General features: G+C 39.8%; 1 protein-coding gene and 1 pseudogene across 1 annotated transcript in view; both read right to left on the reverse strand.

Moving 5' to 3' along the window:
* DPYSL2 (dihydropyrimidinase-like 2) overlaps nt 1-23,292 on the reverse strand; it is a 147,429-nt gene that overhangs the window by 98,085 nt on the left and 26,052 nt on the right. The window lies entirely within an intron of this gene.
* On the reverse strand, nt 14,307-15,163 carry LOC105526558 (annotated as a pseudogene).

Raw genomic sequence — 23,292 nt, forward strand, 5'->3', positions numbered from 1 at the left:
GATCTCGGCTCACTGCAAGCTCTGCCTCCTGGGTTCACACCATTCTCCCGCCTCAGCCTCCTGAGTAGCAGGGACTATAGGTGCCGCCACACCCGGCTAATTTTTGTATTTTTAGTAGAGAGGGTGTTTCACCATTCACAGGATGGTCTCGATCTCCTGACCTCGTGATCCGCCCACCTGGGCCTCCCAAAGTGCTGAGATTACAAGCGTGAGCCACCGCACCCAGCCGGATTTTATTCTATGTTTAAAAGGAAACCATTTAAGCATTCTAATCAGGAACAACAAAATCTGACTCATACTTTTTACATACTATTCCAGCTGTAATGTGGTGGTACAAGGGTCACAGAGAGGCAACCTGTAAGAAGGTGAGAGTGGATTGTGGCTAAGACCAGGGCAAGGGCACTTGAGATAAATGGACAGATGTGTCATTTACGTTGGAGGCAATAATAAGTTACCACTTTTGCAGTAATTACTGGGTCAGGCACTGTTCTCAGTGCTTTGCAAGTATTAACCCTGGTTAAGCCTCAGAATACATTTAATCCTGACAACAACTCTGTGAGGTAGAGTGGAAACAAAGTGAGATTAAGGAACTTTCCTCAAGACCCAAAACTCACACGTGGCAGAGCCAGGAATCAAGCTCTGCAGTCTGACCAGTGTGTATCCTTCCTCTTATCCACTCTTGTTTCTGCCGCCAGTAAAAGTCACCAATAGATTGGATGTGGAGTAAGTAGGAGAAAACTATGAAGTGTGAACTCTAGATTTGGGTATTGAATCAAAGTGAATGGTGGTATATAAATAAAACTATAATATCGAGTGTGAACTCTAGATTTGGGTATTGAATCAAAGTGAATGGTGGTATATAAATAAAACTATCATATCGAGTGTGAACTCTAGATTTGGGTATTGAATCAAAGTGAATGGTGGTATATAAATAAAACTATCATATCGAGTGTGAACTCTAGATTTGGAAATTGATTCAAATGTGAATGAATGGTGGTACGTTAACACGGGGTCCCCAACCCCTGGGCTGCAGCCCAGTACTGGTCCGTGGCCTGTTAGGGACTGGGCCTCACAGCAGGAGGTGAGCAGCAAGTGAGCCAGCGTTACCACCTGAGCTCCACCTCCTGTCAGATCAGCCGGCCAGTGGATTCTCACAGAAGCTCGAGCCCTATTGTGAACTGCACATGGGAGGGATCTAGGTTGTGTGCTCTTTATGAGAATCTGACGAATGCCCTAATGATCTGGGGACCGTTTCATCACAAAACCATCCCCCAGTCCCTCTTTCCATGGAAGAACTGTCTTCTGTGAAACTGGTCCATGGTGCCAAAAAGTTTGGGGACTGCTGTATTAACGGACGTAAGAAAGACCAAGTGAGGAGCGGAGTACAGTGGGGGTGTGGGATTATGGGGGAGCTGATCAGGATTTCCACTTGATTAGGTGGATGGTTTCCACTGGGGCCATGGTAATTTGAGATGCCTTTCAGACATCCAAGTGGAAATCATAAGGCACTCAAGTGAGAAGCTGGGGCTTAAGATGTGTATTTAGGAACATCCACTCATGGATGGTAATCAAGTCAAAGAATTGTGTGACACCAGCTGAGGAGGAGGTAATGGTGGAGAGAAGAGGGTCAGTCCTGATATCTCTGATTCAACTAAAGAGAGGGTGGTCTGCAAAGAAGACTCAGAAAGAGTGGCCAGAGAGAGGCAGAGTATTGGACACCAAGAATGGAGGGTATTTCAAGAAAGCAGGAGTGGTTGGCTAAGGCTGCTGAGAGGCAATATAACCACTCCCACATCCCATGGGCATCAACTCAGAAATGCCCAATGATCAACTCTAGTAGAGTCGTGCATTTCTCATTCTCACCCCCCCATCCCTCCCCCTGCTTCTTTCAAGGCTGCTGAGGGCGGGCGGAGGGTGAGGTAATGGATGTGGCAGCAACTGTGTAGTGTAAGGTACCATTAATAACTGTGGACAGCTGCTCTCTTACAACTTCCCTTCCTCTAGCTCAATTTAAATTCTTCTGTAGACTTGGAGGCCTGACAAACACTCATCATATGATTAATGATGTTTCTTTCCTTTCTGATTGGAAAATGGGCGGAATCAGCACATTGTAACTGCTGGTGATTATATTTACATAGATCATACTAAAGTCCACACGCACCTTTATTAAAAGGATAAAATTATACGTGTTGCAGAGACAGAGGATGTTAATATTTGGAGAATACCAGTAGGAAATCTCCATCTGCCCAAAAATGATGGCTGCTTACTGTTTTAATGTTTCTGTTAAAGCATAGAGATGAACCTGGCTCAAGTGAGATATTGGGTATCACCAAGACCCATTCTTGCTGCTTGGCAGAGAGGAAGCCCTCGAATCCTTCCCCTAGAAGTTCTCATGGGGAGCAGCCCACAGAGCCTGGCTGTGAGCTGTGCGCTGTGGACAGACTCATTTATGTCTGCCTTCAACATCAAGTAAATGGAGGTCCGGAACTTCCCAGGCCTGCAGATAGGTGCATCCCACCAGCAGAGGGCTGCAATCATTGTGAATAAAAGCTAAATGTGATCTTAAATAGAGAATAAAGAGAAAATAAATCCTTTGATTGGGCTCCGTCTAAAAGTATCCTAAGGCTTGTCTTATTCCTCATCTGTAAATAATCCACGGAAGGCCTGACCTGGAGAATGGAAATATACCCTGTTTTGTGAAAGTTCTAAACACACAGCCCCTGCCACCCAGGTTCAGGTCAGGCAGAGTGAGCTGCCAAGGCTGTCGGAGCATGGTTGTGTCTGCTCCTGATTAATGATTACACCCTGTCTTTTGATGAACCAACTCTGCTTAGCATACCAGATTATCTCCCATGGACTAGCCATGGCAGAGCTGGGATGTGAGGCAAAGGAAAGTGGAGGAAGGACTTTTGTGCAATGTTTCAGCTCAGCACGCTGAGATGGGAGCGTGGTCTCCAGGCGTGGTTGGTGAATTTAGGAATGAGCAGTGGCATTACTGAGACATCACAGATGACTGCAATCCCAGGGGACTCCTCCCTGCAACCCTGACTTCCTGTTGAAACTCGCTGAATTTAATACAAGCTAGAGTATAAAAGACCTTGGGGTGGGTAGAGGGAACCTTGACATCAAAGCAAGAAATCATCAAGGAAAAGATCAATAGAGCCGATGATATAGAAAATTTAAATGTCTTAATATACATAAAATTTAAAAGTAGATAAATTAAGAAATAAATATTTGAAACCTATGAGTTAATATCCTTAATTAACTCTTTATGAATCATAAAGATGAATATTCCAAATTGCTTAAAGAACTAAGAAAAGCACATGAATCAGCCACTCATAAAAGAAGAAATTAAATGCTCAGTAAATATAAGAAAATAGGTTTTTTTTTTTTTTTTGAGACGGAGTCTCACTCTGTCGCCCAGGCTGGAGTGCAGTGGCGCTATCTCAGCTCACTGTAAGCTCCGCCTCCCAGGTTCACGCCATTCTCCTGCCTCAGCCTCCCGAGTAGCTGGGACTACAGGCGCCCGCCACCACGCCCGGCTAATTTTTTGTATTTTTTAGTAGAGACAGGGTTTCACCATGTTAGCCAGAATGGTCTCGATTTCCTGACCTCGTGATCCACCCGCCTCGGCCTCCCAAAGTGCTGGGATTACAGGTGTGAGCCACCGCGCCCGGCAAGAAAATAGGTTTAACTTTACTAAAGGACAATTTTTAAAAATTGAGATCTTGTATTTTAGATGTTAAATAGATGGAGCCTGAAAAGATTGAAAATACTGTACAAAATGTTAACCGAAGTGTGAAGCAATGAGCTCTCTCATTTCTTTCACAGGAATGTAAATTGGTACAATCTTTGTGGAAGGAAATATGATTAAAATGTTTAATGTCCATAACCCTTGATACAGAAGATTATTTTCTGTAAATTTATTGTAAGGAAATAATGGGCAAATATTCATGTTTATGAAAGTTCTTCCTAGCACTACTAGAAATAGTTTAAACTGGGCGTAGTGGCTCATACCTGTAATCCTAGCACTTTGGGAGGCCGAGGCGAGCGGATTGCCTGAGCTGAGGAGTTCAAGACCAGCCTGGGCAACACGGTGAAACCTCGACTCTACTAAAATACAAAAAATTAGCCAGGCATGGCAGCGTGCGCTTGTAGTCCCAGCTACTCGGGAGGCTGAGGCTGGAGAATTTCTTGAACCCAGGAGGCGGAGGTTGCAGTGAGCCGAGATGACGCCACTGCACTCCAGCCTGGAAGACAGAGCAACACTCTGTCTAAATAAATAAATAAATGGTTTTAAAAATAGTAAAAACAATGGAGCATTGCTGAAATTCATGGTATATCTAACCATATGACTATATTTTTAGTGTGCAACATATTATTAAATACAAAGAGCAAGATACAACAGAGTTTATACATTAGGATCCCATCTTTTTAAATTAACAGACTTTATTTTTTAGAGCAGTTTAGGTTTACAGAAAAAGAGCAGAAAGTAACAAGATTCCCATATATCCTTTTCTCCCCCCACCACAAGGCAAACATTGTTTCTCCTATTACTAATATATTAACATCTTGCATTAGTGTGATGATACATATGTTACAAGTGATGAGCCAATACAGTTACATTATTATTCACTGACGTCCACAGTTTACATTAGGTTTACATTACTCTTGGGTGTTTGTATAGTCTATGGTTTTAAAAAGGTAGTAAGACGTATCCACCACCACAGTATCTTGTAGAAGAGTTTCACTGTCTAAAAATCCCCTGTGCTCTACCTACTATTGCTCTCTTCCACTCACCCCTTCCCCAAGCCCATGGCAAACACTGATCTTTTTACTGACTCCACAGTTTTGCTTTAGCAGAATGTCATAGAGTTGGAATCACATTATGTAGCCTTTTCAGATTGGCTTCTTTCTCTCAGCAATAAACGCTTAAGGTTCTTTTGTTCCTTTTCATGACTTGTAGCTCATTTCTTTTTATCACCGAGTAATATTCCATTGTCTGAATGTACCACAGGTTGTTTATCCATTCACCTACTCAAGGACATCTTGGTAGATTTCTAGTTATTGTAATCATGAATAAAGCTGCTATAAACATTTCTGTAGAGGTTTTTGTTAGACATAAGTGTTCATGTCCTTTGAATAAATACCAAGGAGCATGATTGCAGGATCATATGGTAAGATAATATTTAGTTTTGTAATACACTGCCAAACTGTCTTCCAAAGTGGCTGCACCATTTTGCTTTTCTACCAGCAATGAATGAGTTCCTGTTGCTCACATCCTCACCAGCATTTGGTGTTAGGATGTGGAGCAACAGGAACTCTCATTCATTGCTGGTGACGATGCAATGAGATGCCACTACACACGAAAATCCAGGATGAATTTTGGCCATCCTAACAGGTGTGTAGCAGTATCTCATTGTTGTGGGGTTTATTTGTTTGTTTTAGACAGAGTCTTGCTTTGTCACCCAGACTGGAGTGCAGTGGTGTGATCTTGGCTCACTGCAACCTCCACTGCCCAGGTTCAAATGATTCTCATGCCTCAGCCTCCTGAGTAGCTGGGATTATAGGCATGTGTCACAATGCCTGGCTATTTCTTTTTTTTTTTTTTTATTTTCAGTAGAGACAGGGTTTTGCCATATTGGCCAGGCTGGTCTCAAACTCCTGGCCTCAGATGATCCACCTACCTCGCTTCCCAAAGTTCTGGAATCACAGGCATAAGCCACCTTGCCCGTTCTGATTGTTATTTTAATCTGCAATTCCCTGATGACGTATGATGTGGAGCAGCTTTTCACATGCTTACTTGCCATGGGACATCTTCTTTGGTGAGGTGTCTCTTGCGATCTTTGGCCCACTTTTATATTGGGTTGTTTGTTTTCTTGTTGTTGGGTTTTAAGAGTTCTTTGTATATTTTGGATAACAGTTCTTTACCATATGTGTGTCTTTTGCAATTTTTTTCCTCCAAGTCTCTGGCTTATCTTTTCATTCTCTTGACTGTCTCTTTCACAGAGCAGAAGTTTTCTACTTTTGAAGTCCAGCTTATCAATTAATCTTTTTCATGGATCATGCTTTTGGTGTTGTATCTAAAAAGTCATCTTCTATGTATATTCTAAAGAGTTTTATAGTTTTCCATTTTCCATTTAGGTCTACGATGTATTCTGGGTTAATTTTTCCGAAAGATGTGAGGTCTGTGTCTAGATTTATGTTTTTGCATGTGGTTGGCCAGTTGTTCCAGCACCATATTTTGAAAAGGCTGTATTTTCAACATGGAATTGTCCTTGCTCCTTTATCAAAGATATGTCAATTATATCTGTGTGGGTTCCTTTCTGGGCTCTCTGCTCTCTTCCCTTGATCTGTTTATCTACCACACTGTCTTGGCAACTGTAGTTCTATAGTAAGTTTTGAAGTCAGATGGTATCTAATTTGTTTTTCTCCTTCAATTTCATGTTGCCTATTCTAAATCTCCTTTGCCTCTCCATATAAACTTTAGATTCAGTTTGTTGATATCTACTAACAATTTGCTGGCATTTTGATTGTATCTAATGTGTAGATCAAACCAGGAAGATCTTGACAATCTATCTATCTATGAACATGGAAAATCTTTCCATACATATATACATATTGTTAGATCTATACCTAAGTATTTTTGGTACATAATAGTATGTTTTTAATGTAAATTCTAATTGTTCATTGCTGGTATATACAAAAGCAACTGACTTTTGTATAATAATCTTATATCCTACAATCTTGATATAATCATTTAATAGTTCCAGGAGATTTTAATGTTGATGATTCTCTGGGATTTATTACATATACAATTTATATATATGTGTGTGTGTATGTATGTGTGTATGTATCTTATATACATAATACATGTATATGTATATATGCCAATATATATAACTACACATACAAGTATATATATAATTTTTTTTTCACTCTGTCACCCAGGCTGACAATCATGGCTCACTGCAACCTCTGTCTCCCAGACTCAAGCAATCCTCCCACCTCAGCCTCCTTTGCAGCTGGGACTACAGGTGCATGCCCCCCAACCCAGCTAATTTTTTGTATTTTTTTGTAGAGATGAGATTTCGCCACGTTGCCCAGGCTGGTCTCAAGCTCCTTGACTCAAGCTATCCACCTGCCTCAGCCTCTGGGATTACAGGCATGAGCCACTGCACCAAGCCTTTCCATATATTTAGATCTTCTTTGATTTTGTGCACAGGGAATTGTAGGTTTCCTCACATAGATTTTACACATATTCTGTTAGATTTATATCTATTTTTTTGGTATTAACATAAACAATAGTATGTTTTTAATGTGAATTCTAATTGTTCATTGCTGGTATATAGAAAACCAATTGACTTTTGTATAATAACCTTATATCCTACAATCTTGATATAATCATTTAATAGTTTCAGGAGTTTTTATTGTAGTTGATTCTTTGGCATTTATTACATAGACAGTGATGTCATATGCAAACAAAGTTTTATGTCTTCCTTCCCAATCTATATACCTTTTTTTTTTTCTTTTCTTGCTTCTTGTATTACCTAGGATTTTAGTGCAATGTTAAATAGAATTGCTAAGAAGGGAAATCGTTGGCCTTTTCCTATTGTTAGCAGGAAAATTTATGGCTTCTCACCTTAGATATGATGTTAGCCGTTTGTGTAGATCTTCTTTATCAAGTTGAGAAAGTTCCCTTATATACTTAGTTTTCTGAGAGTACTTATCACTAACAGATGTTGAATTTTGTCGATATTTTTACTGCATCTACTGGTATAATCATGTGATTTTTTTTCTTTTTTAGCCTGCTGATGTGATTGTACTAATTGATTTTGAATGTTGAACTACTCTTGTAAATCTGGAATAAATCCCACTGGTTCTAATGTAGAAACTCTTTGTATATATTGTTGCATTTTATTTGTCAATATTTTGGAGAATTTTTACATTTATATTCATTATAGATACTGGTCTACGGATTTCTTTTCTTGTAATGCCTTGTCTGGTTTTGGTATTAGTGTAATTTTGGCCTCATTGAATTAGGAGGTTCCCCACTGCTTCTGTTTTCTGGAAGAGATTATAGAGAATTTGTATAATTTACCCCTTAATTATTTGGTTGATCAAGATGGATAAAAGACTTAAATGTAAAATCCAAAACTATAAAACCCTGGAAGACAACCTAGACAACACCATTCTGGCCTAGACAACACCATTCTGGACATAGGAACCGGCAAAGATTTCATGACGAAGATGCCAAAAGCGAACACAACAAAAGGAAAAATTGATATATGAGATGGAATTAAACTTAAGAGCTTCTGCAGAGTAAAAGAAACTATCAACAGAGTAAACAAACAACTTAGAGAATGGGAAAAAATGTTTGCAAACTATGCATCTGGCAAAGGTCTCATAATAGAGCATCTATAAAGAACTTAAACAAATTCACAAGAAAAAACAAACAAACAACCCCATTAAAAAGTGAGCAAAGGACATGAACAGACACTTTTCAAAAGAAGACATACATGTAGCCAACAAGCATATGAAAAAAAGCTCAGTATCTCTGATCACTAGAGAAACGCAAATTAAAACCACAGTGAGATACCATCTCACATCAGTCAGAACAGCTATTATTAAAAAGCCAAAAAATGGCTGGGCACAGTAGCTCATTCCTGTAATCCCAGCACTTTGGGAGGCCGAAGCGGGTGGGTCACGAGGTCAGGAGTTTAAGACCAGCCTGGCCAAGACGGTGAAGCCCCATCCCTACTAAAAATACAAAAATTAGCTGGGCGTGGTGGCAGGCATCTGTAATCCCAGCTATTCGCAGGCTGAGGCAGAGAATTGCTTGAACCCAGGAAGGAGAGGTTGCAGAGATCGTGCCACTGCACTCCAGTATGGTTTACAGAGCAAGACTCTGTCTCAAAAAACAAAAACAAAAAAGGGGGGGGGGGATAACAGGTACTGATGAGGTTGCAGAGAAAATGGAACACTTATGCACTGTTGGTGGGAGTAAAAATTAGTTTAATCATTGTAGAAAGTAGTGTGGTAATTCCTCAAAGAACTAAAAATAGAACTACCATTTGACCCAGCAATCCAATTACTGGGTATATACCCAAAGGAATATAAATTGTTCTACCATAAAGACACATGCATGTGTATATTCGTTGCAGCACTATTCAAAATAGCAAAGACCTAGAATCAACCTAAATGACCACTGTAGATTGGATAAAGACAATGTGGTATGTATATACTGTGGAATATTATGCAGTCATAAAAAAGAATGAGATCATGTCCTTTGCAGGAACATAGATGGAGCTGGAAGCCATCATCCTCAGCAAACTAACACAGGAACAGAAAACCAAATATTGCATATTCTCACATACAAGAGGGAGCTAAGTGATGAAAACACATGGACACAAAGAGGGGAACCACAGACACTGTAGCCTACTTGAGGATGGAGGGTGGGAAGAGGGGAGAGGATCAGAAAAAAATAAGTATTGGGTACTAGGCTTAGTACCTGGGTGATGAGACAATCTGTACAACAAACCCCCCATGACATAAGGTTACCTATATAACAAACCTGGACATGTACCCCTGAACCTAAAACAAAAGTCTAAAAAAAAATTTGATTGAATTCACCAGTGAATGCATCTGGGCCTGGTGCTTTCTGTTTTGGAAGGTTATTTTCAATTCTATTTCTTCAATAGCAATAGGTCTATTCCGATTATCTATTTCTTCTTGTGTGAGTTTAGGTAGATTGTGTCTTTCAAAGAATTGGCCCGTATCATTTACATTATCAAATTTGTGGACATAGAGTTGCTCATAATCTTCCTTTATTGCCTTTTTAATGTCCATGGGATCAGAGTGATGGCCTGTCTTTCATTTCTAATATTAGTAACTTCCGTCTTCTCTCTTATTTTCTTAGCCTAGATAGAGTTATATCAAATGCTATGGCTTGAAGGTTTGTCCCTTCAAAACTGACATTAAAACTTCATCCCTAGTGCAGCAGTGTTGAGAGGTAGACTTTTTGGGAGATGACTGGGTCATGAGGGCTCCGCACTCATGAATGGATTAATTCATTCACAGATTAATCAATTAATAGGTTATTGAGGAAGTAGGCTACTTATCACAAGAGTGGGTCTGTTATAAAAGCCAGTTTGGCAGTCTCTCATAAGTGCTATCACATGTGATGCCCTGCACCTCCGCAGGACTCTGCAGAGAAGAGTGTCCACCAGCCAGAAGGCCCTCACCAGACACAGCACATGGACCTTGGACTTCCCAGCCTTCAGACCTGTAGGAAATAACTTCCCTTTCTTTATAAATTACCCAGTCTCAGGTATTCGTTTATAGCAACAGTAAATGGACTGAGACATCAATTGTACTGACCTTTTCAAAGAATCAGCTTTTAGTTTTATTTTCTCTTTTGATGTTCTGTTTTCAATGCCATTGATTCCTGCTCTAATTATTATTATTTCTTTTCTTCTGTTTACTTTGAATTTAATTTGCTCTTCCTTGTCTAGTCTCCTAAAGTGGAAGTTTAGATTATTGGTATTAGATATTTCTTCTTTTCTAATATACGCATTTAATGGTATAAATCTCTCATTAAGCACTGCTTTTGCTGCAGCCCACAAACTTTGATAAGTTGTATTTTTATTTTCTCATAGTTAAAAAATATTTTTAAAGTTTCTCTTGAGATTTCTTCCTTGACCCATGTGATATTCAAGCATGTATTGTTTAGGCTGTGTGCAGTGGCTCACACCTGTAATCCCAATGTTTTGGGAGGCTGAGACAGGAGGATTGCTTGAGCCCAAGTGTTTAAGACCAGCATTGGCAACATAGTGAGACCCCCATCTCTACAAAGTTTAAAAATTAGCCAGGCATGGTAGCATGCATCTGCAGTCCCAGCTACTCGGAGACTGAGGCAGGAAAATTGCTTGAGCCCAGTTCAAGGATGCTGTAAGCTATGATTATGCCACTACACCCTAACCCAGGAGACAGAGCAAGACCTCATTTCTAAAAATAAAATACAATAAAAGTATATTCTTAAAGTATTTGGGGATTTTCCAGCTATATTCCTGTTTTTGATTTCTAGTTTAAGTTCATTGTGGTTTGAGAGCTTACTTTGTATGATTTCTATTCTTTAAAATGTGTTAAGGGTGTGTTTTACGGCCTGGAATGGTGAATGTTCCATGTCCCATATGAGCTTGAGAAGAATGTGAATTCTGCTGTTGTTGGGTGATGTATTATATAAATTTCAGTTAGATCCATTTAGTTGATGGTGTTATTTGGTTCTACTATGTCCTTACTGATTTTCTGTCTGCTGGATCTGTCAGTTACTGACAGAGGGGTGTTGAAGTCTACAACTATAGTAGCAGATTTGTTTATATCTCCTTGAAGTTCTATCAGTTTTTGCCTCATATATTTTGATGCTCTGCTGTTAGGCACATATACAGTAAGGATTGCTATATCTTCTTGGAGAATTGACTTCTTTATCACTACGTAGTGCCCCTCTTTATCCCGGATAATTTTCCTAGCTCTGTAGTCTACTTTGTCATAAATTAATATAGCTATTCTAACTTTCCTTTGACTTGTGTTAGCATGGTGTGATGGTAGATTGGGGCTGTCAACTTGACTGGATTAAAAGATACCCAGAGAGCTAGTAAAGGATCAATTATTCTCGGTGCGTCAGTAGGCACTGAAACCATCCCTCTTCTGCTGAAAGTGTTTGGCTTTTGATTAGAATAATTGGGTTGCCCCAGGTATGTCTATGAGGGTGTATCTGGGGGAGATTAGTGTGTGAGTCAGTGGACAAAGTGGGGAAGATCCAGATGTAATGTGAGTGGACACCATCCAATTGATTGGGGGCCTGGATGGAAGGCAGAGGAAGGGTAAACTCTCTCACTTCCAGAGCCAAGATGCCCATTTTCTCCTGCCTTTGGGTGTCAGAACTCTGGGTTCTCCAGCTGTTGTGCTCTGGGACTTACACCAGACCCCCTCTTCCCACCAGCTCTCAGGCCTTTGGCTCAGACTGAGAGTTATACCATAGGCATCCTTGCATCTGAGGCCTTCATGCTTGCACTGAGCCAGCTAGCAGCTTCCCTGGTTCTCCAGCTTGCAGGCAGTCTATCATGGGAATTCTCAGCCTTCATAACAGAGTGAGCCAATTCCTCTAATAAGCCACTTGTCATTTATCTATCTATCTATCTATATATCTATCTGTCTCCCATCAGTCTGCTTTTCTGGAGAACCCTGACTAAAAGACATGACTTATCTTTCTCCTTCCTTTTACTTTTAATCTATCTGTATTTTTATATTTAGGGTAGGTTTCTTGTACACAGCATATAGTTACTTCTATTTTGCTTTAATTCACTCTGATAATCTCTATCTTTTAACTGGTGTATTTATGATTAAGATTTAAGTGATTATTGATAATTGGATTAATATCTTCTATGCTTGTTACTATTTTATATTTTTGTCCTTGTTCTTTGTTTCTTTTTTGTCTTTCATTCTTTTTCTGCCGTCTTTTTAATTGATTACTTTATGTAACTCCATTTTCTCACCTCTCAAAAAATCAATTATGTCCCTTTTTAGCTTTTTCTGGTCATTGCCCTTGAGTTTGCAGTATACATTTACAACCAATCCAAGTCCACGTTCAAATTATACTATACCACTTCATCACAGCTGATGCACATACCTTAGAGCAGAGTATTCCCAATGCTCCCATCCCTTATATTGTTACTTTCCCTTATTTAATTTATCCATAAGCTATAACTACCAAATACATTATTATTGTTTCTGTTGTTATTTTGGACAAACAGTTATCTGTTGGATTAATCAGGAATTTAAAAAAGACTTTATTTACTTTATTTTACCTTCATTTATTTCTCTCTAACACTCTTCCTTTCTTTAAGTAGATCCAAGTCTCTTTTTATGTCATTTTCCTTCTCTCTGAAGCATTTCTTTTAACATTTATTGCAGTGTCACTGGTGACAAATTCCTTCAACATTTATTTGTCTGGGAAAGTCTTTATTTATCATTCAGTTTTGAAGGACAATCTTGCTGGATACAAAATTCTAGGTTGGTGGTTTTTTCCTTTCAACTTCTTTCACTTCACTCTCTTCTTGCCTGTATGGGTCTCAAGAGAAATCCAGTATGATACTATCCTTGCTCCTCTCTCTATAAAGTGCTTTTTATTTCTGAGTTCTTTCAAGGTTTTCTTGCTGTCTTTGATTTTCTGCAGCTGGAATGTGACATGCCCAGGGATAGATTTTGTAGTACTGATCCTGCTTGGTGTTCTCTGAGCTTCCTGTACCTGTGGTATGCTGTCTATTATTAATTTGGAGAAATTCTCAGTCATTATGACTTCCAGTATGTCCCCTGTCCCTTTCTCTCTTTCTGCTCCTTCTGATATCACCTTTATACACAAGTTAAATCTTTGATAATTTTCCTGTATTTCTTGGATATTGTGTTCTGTCATTTTCATTGTTTTCTCTCTCTGCATTTCCATTTTGGAAGTTTCTACCGACATTTCTTCAAGCTCACTGATTCTTTCTTTGGCTGTGTCCTGCCTCTTGATCAATCAAATAAAAGGCATTCTTCATTTCTAGTATAGTGTTTTCTTTATTTCTAGCATATCCTTTTGATGATGATGATGATTATCATTATTATTATTATTTTGAGACAGAGTCTCGCTCTGTCACCCAGGCTGGAGTGCTGTGGCGTGATCTCGGCTCACTGCAGCCTCTGCCTCCCAGGTTCAAGTGACTCTCCTGCCTCAGCCTCCCAAGTAGCTGGGATTATAGGCACCTGCCACCACCCCTAGCTAATTTTTGTATTTTTAGTGGGGACGGGGCTTCCCCATGTTGGTCAGGCTGGTCTCAAACTCCTGACCTCAAATGATCTCCCCACCTCAGCCTCCCAAAGTGCTGGGATTATAGGCATGAGTCACTGCAGCCGGCCTATTTTTTGTTTGGTTTGGTTTTGTTAATGAGATGAGGTCTCACTCTGTCACCCAGGTTGGAGTGCAATGGCACAATCACAGCTCACTACAGCCTCGACCACCAGGCTCAAGTGCTCAAGTGATTCTCCTGCTTCAGTCTTCCAAGTAGCTGGGACCACAGGCATGCACCACCATGTCTGGCGATTTTTTTTTTTTTTTTTTTAAGAGAGGAGGTTTCACTATAGTGCTTAGGCTGGTTTTGAACTCCTGAACTCAAACAATGTTCCTGCCTCAGACTCCCAAAGTGCTGGGATTACAGGCATAAGCCACTACACATGGCCTGATTATTATTATTATTATTACTGATAGGAGTTTAGGAGTAGAGGTTTAATAGGTAAAAGAAAGAGAAACGAAAACAGCTCTCTCTCTCTCTAGTGTGAGAGACGGGACTTCTGAGAGGAAAAGGCCTTGATTATTGTTTTTTAATCCACACAAAGTGTAAGTCATTTATTTCTTCTAGCCCTGGGCTCAGGACATAGATGGCTTCTCTTCACCCTTTGGGTTGACAATTTTCTCCAGGTTGCTTCTGAAATTACAATAAAGCTCAGTGTAGAAAGCCCTCAGGTCAAGCACAGTGTCCCCGATCTCCCCATAGGGTGCCTCATCTTGCCTGTGCACCAAGGCCTGGTAATAATCCATTACATGAATTTCCTGGGAGGCCTTGGCCACAGCATCTCCATGTTCTGAGAAGTACTTAGACGTGGCTGTCTGGAAGGCTTCCACTTTGGTCTTGACTGCATTCATCCTCTCTAGCATCTTCTCCTGGAGTGATACCCCAAAATAATGTCCATTCTCAATCTTGGGGATCAGATGCTGGATCCATGTGATCACCAGAATGCATTTCTCTTTGAGAGTCCAGACTTCCGTCTTAACCAGGGAAACAGGAACAGGACCTTCTCATGCCAGGGAGACTTCTTTCTTCTCCTGCTTATCTGTTTCTAACTCATCATTCTTGGATAGAGGGTCTGGGATAGGGATTCCAGTGGTGCTCAGAGGGAGGTCAGATCAGCCACATTGAAGGAGTCTTCTTGCAAGAGCTGATTCAGATATGATTTTCTGTGGCAAGAATCTGTAGGGGAATTCCTCAGTCTCCTGGAAAAGATTTTGCCTGAAGACGTCCACCTGCTTTCAGGCATCCTCACTCAGGTGCACTCCACAAGGCTTGGCCATGCTCCCGGCTAGTCCTGATTCTTTATTAAAGTTACTATCTCTCTGCTTATATTATGCATCTGTTCTTGCATGTTTTTCACTTTTTCCATTAGAGGCCTTAACACGTTAACTATAGTTATTTTAAATTCCCTGTCAGGCTATCCCAAATCTCTACAATACATGGGTCTGGTTATGATGCTTGTCTTTCAATTTGCCCTGTAATCTTTTGTTGAAGGATAGACACAATGTACTGAGTAAAAGGAATCTGGTTCTTGCTACTGCAGTGAGCTTCTGCTCCAGTAAACTTTTTTTTTTTTTTTTCCAGTCAGGGTCTCTCTCTGTCACCCAGGCTGGAGTGCAGTGGCACAATCTTGGCTCACTACAACTTCCACCTCCTGGGTTCAAGCAGCCATCTTGCCTCAGCCACTCGAGTAGCTGGGATTACAGGTGTGTGCCACCACACCCGGCTAATTCTTGCATTTTTAGTAGAGATGGGATTTCGCCATGTTGCTGCCAGGCTGGCCTCCAACTCCTTGGCTCAAGCAATCCACCCACCTCGACCTCCCAAAGTTCTGGCATTACAGGTATGAGCCACCACTCCTGGCCTCCAGTAAGCTTTGATTCTGTGTATTAACTTCTCTCGCCAATTGTAGGTGAAGTGCCTTGCCGTGTGACCTCAATCATCTGACTGATAAAGAGTTGTTGATTTTTGGTTTCTGCAGGATTTTTCTTGTTGTGAGAATAGAAGTCATAACTCACATGTACCTAGCATCTCAGATAAGAAACTAAAAGCCTTCTCACTGAATCCCAATTATGTAACATTTATGTTACATACAATTATGTGTATATACACATAATAAATGTAAATGTATCTAATTTATTTTTAAAAGACTCTATAAAGATATACACCAAAATGCTAATATTTTTGATATCTGTTGAGCAGATGGTATAATCTACATAGAAGGTCTGAAAGAATCAACAAAAAACTGAAACTGATAAGCAGTTGTAGCAAAGTTGCAAGATACAAGTTTAATATATAAAAGTCCATTGCTTTCCTGTATACCAACAATGAATAAGTGGGATTTATAATTAAAAACACAATACAATTTACATGAGCAACCACGAAATGATATCTTTAGGTATAAGCCTAACAAACACATCCAAGATCTATATAAGGAAGCCTATAATTTTCTGATGAACAAAATCAAAGAAGAACTAAATAAATGAAGAAATATTCCCATATTCATTAATTGGAAGACAATATTGTCAAGATATCAGTTCTTCCCAACTGGATCTATACATTCAACACAATCAAAATCCCAATCAAAATGCCAGCAAATTGTTTGTGGATTTCAACAAATGAAATCTAAAGTTTATATGAAAAGTCAAAAGACCCAGAATAGGCAACATGAAATTGAAGGAGTAGAACAAGTCAGATACTTCCTGACTTTAAGACTTAGTATAAAGCTATGGTTGTCAAGACAAACAGATCAAGGGAAGAAAGCAGAGAGCCCAGAAAGAGACACATATAAACATAGTCAACTTATCTTTGCTAAAGGAACAGGGAAATTCAATACTGAGATTTTTTTCTTTTTTTTTTTTTTTTTTGAGACAGAGTCTCACTGTCGCTCGGGCTGGAGTGCAGTGGCATGATCTCAGCTCACCGCAACCTGCGCCTCCTGGGTTCAAACGATTCTCCTGCCTCAGCCTCCGGAGTAGCTGGGATTACAGGTGCATGCCACCATGCCAGGCTAATTTTTTGTATTTTTAGTAGAGATGGGGTTTCACCACGTTGGCCAGCATAGTCTTGAACTCCTGACCATGTTAACCAGGCTAGTCTGGAGCTCCTGACCTCAAGTGATCTGCCCACCTGCTTGCCAAAGTACTGAGCTTACAGGCGTGAGCCACTGCGCCTTGCTGAGACACTTTTTAAATTCCCTTTTGATATCTTCTTTGAGCCAATGGTTGTTCTGGAGTGTGCTTTGTTTCCACATATTTGTGAATTTTCCCATTTTCTTGCTGTTATAGATTAGTAGTTACATTTCACTGTGGTTGAAAAAGATACTTAGAATTATTTTGAATGTCTTAAATTTGTTAAGGCTCATTTTGTGGCCTAATATGTGATCTATCCCAGAGAACGTTTTGTGTGTGCCTGAGAAACATGTGCATACTTCTGCTGTTGGATAAGAAGTTCTGCATGTGGTGGTTAGGTCCATCTGCTCCATAGTGTTGTTCAAGTCAGCTGTTTCTTTATTGATTTTCTGTCTGGATGTTCTATCCCTTATCCTAAGTGAGGTATTGAAGTCCCCTACTATTAATGTATTGTTGTCAGTTCCTGTCCTCAGATCTGTCAATATTTGCTTTATATATTCAGGCGCTCTGATGTTGGGTGTGTACATGATTGTTATATTTTCCTGTAGAACTGACCTTTTTATCATTATACAATGATCTTCCTTGTGTCTATAGGCAGTTTTAGACCTAAAGTCTATTTTGTCTGATATAAGTATAGCCACTTCTGGTTTCTTTTGGTTGCTATTTTATAAAATATCTTTTTCTATCCCTTTACTGTCAGCCTACATGTGTCTTTAATTCTAAAGTGTATCTATTCATTTTGTACACTTCACAGAAGTGTACAATTTTGTACATTTTGTACAATTCACAGAAAAGCTGTCTTCTCAAAAGGACTTTTAGAAGTAAAATGATAACATCACATCTAAGTGACACATGTACTTACATCCATCGGGTTGGTGGTGGAGAGGAACTGGAAGAAATGAAGGATTTTAGACCAGAACAATATAGAAGATACTTTCAGATATAACCATTGTTACATGTGTGTAGCTTATTTAATACTACTGTGTATATAGAAGACAAACTTAAGTCTTTATTTGAAACATCTACTCCGTCTAGGTGTTTAGAGGTGCACAAAGTATATTAAATGTAGAGGTAATAAAGAACACATTGTGTAAATATCCTTTTGTAAAATTCATATGAAATATTGTCTTTTGGAAATTGAATGATCACACCACTTCTCTGAGCAGTACACATTACTATATTCATGCTGGTTCAGGAAGAAAAGAGGAGAAGGAATTGCAAAGGGTTTGATACCAGTGTGTGTATGGTGAGGCACAATTGGCCACTGTCCCTTATGTCCCTGCATTGTCTTTTACTTGACTGTGTTTATACCATATATAAAAGACAAGCAAGTCCTGATTTACAACATCTAGTCCTTCTAGATGTTAAAGAGGTCACCAGCGTATGACAAAAGGAGAGTTAGTAAACTAATATATTGAGTCTATTTTGTGTTAAAATTCATAGAAAAGACTGTTCGTAACCCCTATGCAAGTGAAATTGTGAAAATCCCTGCTAAGTACTATAGATGCTTATATCTGCCTGTTGGGTTGACAGAAGTAGGAAGGAAAAGAGTTCCAGGCTAGAATGTTCCTATTTAAAAGACACTTTCAGGCTGGGTACAGGGGCTCATGCCTGTAATCCCAGCACTTTGGAAGTCCGAGGCAGGTGGATCACCTGAGGTCAGGAGTTCAAGTCCAGGCCGGCCTGAAATTATCTTTTAAATAGGAACACCCTGAGCAAATAATGTATGATAAAAAGTAGAGCTAGTGGCTGGGTGCGGTGGCTCATGCCTGTAATCCCAGCACTTTGGGAGTCTGAGGTGGGTGGATCACTTGAGGTTGGGAGTTCGAGACCAGCCTGACCAACATGGTGAAACCCTGTCTCTACTAAAAATACAAAATTAGCTGGGCGTGGTGGCACATGCCTGTAATCCCAGCTACTGGGGAGGCTGAGGCATGAGACTTGCTTAAACCCTGGAGGCGGAGGTTGTGGTGAGCCAAGGTCCCACCGTTGCACTCCAGCCCGGGCAACAAAAGCAAAACTCCATCTGAAAAAAAAAAAAAGGTAGAGCCAGTGAATTAGCCAATTTGTAAATATCTTATTATAATGGATACAAAAAATGCACCTTGGATACAGAATTGTTAACCCCTCCCTGAGCAGTGTATGTCAGGACTTGTTAGTTAGGCAGCAGAGGAGCAGAAGGAAGTGTGAAGGGAGAGATGTAGGCAGATGTGTTCATATTTACATTTTGATTGTAGCCAACTGATGTATGTGCATCTCTTTGGCTGAACTGCAGGAATAAATTAAGTAATTCAACGGAAATATACCTCCTTGCTAACAACTGAATGGTATAGATCTGATAATGAATTATCTTAGAAACTATACTTGGTATACTCTGTTGCTTTATGTTTCACTTTAAATTGAACACTACGGAAATGCAGTATGTTAATCGGAATTCTGCCAATACCTTTATCTAGAGTAGTGTTGCCATTTTTGTCTTCTATGAAATTTTTGTCCCAAAAGAGGTAGGATTATACTTTTTTCTAACAGATTGAGTCGGTGTCGTATATTCTTGGTTATCAAAATATTCATATCACTTTGGGATTTTAAATTGGTAAATATTCATGATGTGTGAAAAAGCATGATACATACATACTGTATGCTCTCAATCCAGTAAAACTGTATGTTGTGTCTAAACACACACAGGACCTAGAAGGACACAGCAAACTGTAAACTGCCTGTGACTGTGGACAACTTTGTTCTTTGCTTCTTGTGTTTTTCACTTTCCTATAACGCATGTACTAACTTTTTAGAAATAAAAGTTAGACCCGGTATGGTAGCTCACTTCTGTAATCCCAACATTTGACGTGGATGAGGCAGAAGGATAACTTGAAGCCAGAGTTTAAAACACGCCTGAGAAACAGAGCGAGATCCCCATCTCTACAAAAAAAAAACAAAAACTATAATTATAATAGTTCGGCACAGTGGTACATGCCTGTAGCCCCAAATACTCAGAAGGCAGAGGCAGGAAGCCCAGGAGATTGAGGTTCCAGTGAGCTATGATCACGCCACTACACTCCAGCCTGGGCAACAGAGCAAGACTGCCACCTCAAAAAAAAAAAAATTTTTTTTAATAAAGGTAATTTTTAAAACCTGGAAACAACAAGTAAAGGGTATCTATTATAGACAGCATATGACTGGATCTTGTTTTTTATTCATTCACTCACTCTATACCTTTTGTGGGGTTTTTGTTGTTTTGTTTTGTTTTTGAGACAAGGTCACTCAGACTGTCACCCAGACTAGAGTTCGGTGGCGAGCCCACTACACCCTCAACCTCCCAGCCTCAAGCGATCCTCCCACCTCAGCCTTCCTAGTAGCTAGGACTGCAGACATGTGCAACCACACCTGGTTAATTTTTAAAATTTTTTTGTAGATATGGGGTTTCCCTATGTTAAAGACACAGTTTGAGCCCAGGCTGGTCTCAAACACCTGGGCTCAAGCAATCTTCCCACCTGGGCCTCCCAAATTGTTGGGATTACAGGCATTAGCCACCATACCCAGCCTCTATACCTTTTGATTGGTGAGCTTAATCCATTTACATTTAAGTAATTATTGATGAGGACTTACCATTGCCATTTTGTTAATTATTTTCTATTTGTTTTGCATTGCTATGACTCTTGTTTTCTTGCTGTCTTCCTTTGTTGTTTGATGATTTTTGTAGTAATATGCTCTGAATTTTCATCTTTTGTGTATCTGTTACAGGTTTTGTTCTTTGCTATTAGATAAAGGCTTGTGTAAAATATCTTACAGTTTTTAACCTTCTATTTTAAGTTCAATTGCATACAAAAACCATTTTACTCCCCCACACAAGCACTTTGTATTCTTGTAGAGAAAGAATGCATCTTTTTATATCGTATATCCATTAGCGACATTTTCTCTATTAACTTTTATATTAGGATTAAAAGTTATTTATACACCATCTTTACAGTGTTACATGAATCTGTCTACATCTATATATTTACCTTTCCCTGTGTGATTTATGCTTTCATATGCTTGTGTGTGTGTTGCTGTTTAGGGTAATTTTATTTCAATTTAAATTAGTTTCTAAAGCATTTTTTTGGTTCCAGATAGAAGAAACAAACAGACATGACAAGTAAATGATAAGTAAGTTAGGTCTACTGGTAATGGACTCCCTTCATTTTTGTTTGTTTGAGAAAAACTATCTCTCCATCACTTTTAAAGGATACTTTTACCTGGTATAGTACTCCTGATTGAAAGCTGTGTTTTGGCCGGGCAGGCGCCGTGGCTCATGCCTGTAATCGCAGCACTTTGGGAGGCCAAGGAGGGCAGATCACGAGGTCAGAAGATCGAGACCATCCTGGCTAACACGGTGAAACCCCGTCTCTACTAAAAATGCAAAAAATTAGCCGGGCTTGGTGGCGGGCGCCTGTAGTCCCAGCTACTTGGGAGACTGAGGCAGGAGAACGGCGCAAACCCGGGAGGCGGAGCTTGCAGCGAGCCGAGATCGTGCCACTGCACTCCAGCCCGGGCGACAGAGCAAGACTCTGTTTCAAAAAAAAAAAAAAAGAAAGTTGTGTTTTGTTCAATATTTAGAACATATCATCCCACTGTCTCCTAGTCTGCGAAGTTTCTGCCAAGAAATCCACTAATATTCTTACAGAAATTCTCCTAAAAGTGACAAATCACTTTTCTCTTGCTGCTTTAAAAATTCTTTATTTGTCCTTAACTTTCGACAACTTGATTAAAATGTGTCTTGTGTACAGAAAATTCCCAACATGGTGTTTTTACTTAAGATTTTTTGACTTTACAATGGGTTTATCAGGACTTAACTCCATCACAAGTTGAGGAGAATCTGGACTTATGATGGTTCAACTTATAATTTTTTGACTTACCAATGGCTTTATTGGGATATTAAATATATTTCCTTCTTTTTTTTTTGAGATGGAGTCTCACTCTGTCACCAAAGCTGGAGTGCAATGGCACAATCTCGGCTCACTGCAACCTCTGCCTCCCAGGTTCAGGTGATTCTCCTGCCTCAGCCTCCTGATTAGCTAGGATTACAGATGTGTGCCACCATGCCCAGGTAATTTTGTATTTTTAGTAGAGACAGGGTTTCACCATGTTAGCCAGGCTGGTCTCAAACTCCCAACTTCAGGTGATCTGCCTGCCTCGGCCTCCCAAAGTGCTAGGATTACAGGTGTGAGCCACCACGCCTGGCCTAAATCTATTTTCAACTTACAATATGTTCAACTTACAATGGATTTATCAGGACATCCACTGTTAAGGAGCACTTGTACTCTTCCGTGATTGATCCTATTTGGGGATCTTTGAGATTCGGAAATCTGGATGTCCATTTCCCTCCCACAGTCTGTGGAAAGTCTTCAGCCATTATTTCTGTAAATGAGCTTTCTACCCCTTTCTCTTCTCCTTCTAGAACTCTTTTTTTTTTTTTTTTTTGAGACGGAGTCTTGCTCTGTTGCCCAGACTGGAGTGCAGTGGCGTGATCTCGGCTCACTGCCAGCTCCACCTCCCAGGTTCACACCATTCTCCTGCCTCAGCCTCCCGAGTAGCTGGGACTACAGGTGCCCACCACCATGCCTGGCTAATTTTTTATATTCTCAGTAGAAACAGGGTTTCACCGTGTTAGCCAGGATGGTCTCAATCTCTTGACCTTGTGATCCGCCACCTCAGCCTCCCAACGTGCTGGGATTACCAGTGTGAGCTACTGCACCCGGCCTAGTACTCTTATAATATGTGCATTGGTCCACTTAATGGTGTCCTATAAATCCGGTAGTCTTTCTTCACTCTTTTTTCGTTTTTTTTATCCTCTGACTAAATAGTATTAAATGGCTTGTCTTCAAGTTCATCAACTTTTTTTTCTTATGCTTGATCAAGTCTACTGTTGAGGCTGTTTACTGAATTTCCTATTTCATTCATTGCACTCTTCAGCTCCAGAATTTCTGAGGTTTTAAGATTATTTTATCTCTTTGTTGAACTTCCCATTATGTTCAAGGAATTATGGAAATTCCCTGACTTAATTGGGTTATCTAGCTGTGTTCTCTTGTAGCTCACTAAGCTTCTTTAAGCTTATTTTCATTTCCTTGTCAGGCAATTTGTAGCTTTTCATTGCTTTAGGATCAATTATTGGAAAATTATTGTGATCTTTTGGTGGTTTCATGTTTTCTTGATTTTTTGTTTGTTTGTTTTTTATAGCCATATGTTGGTGTTGGTGTCTATGCACTTGTGGAAACAGTCACTTCTTCCAGACTTAACAGACT

The sequence above is a fragment of the Colobus angolensis genome, unplaced genomic scaffold (genome assembly GCF_000951035.1).
Source record: "Colobus angolensis palliatus isolate OR3802 unplaced genomic scaffold, Cang.pa_1.0 Scaffold6, whole genome shotgun sequence".
Classification (NCBI taxonomy): Eukaryota; Metazoa; Chordata; class Mammalia; order Primates; family Cercopithecidae; genus Colobus; species Colobus angolensis.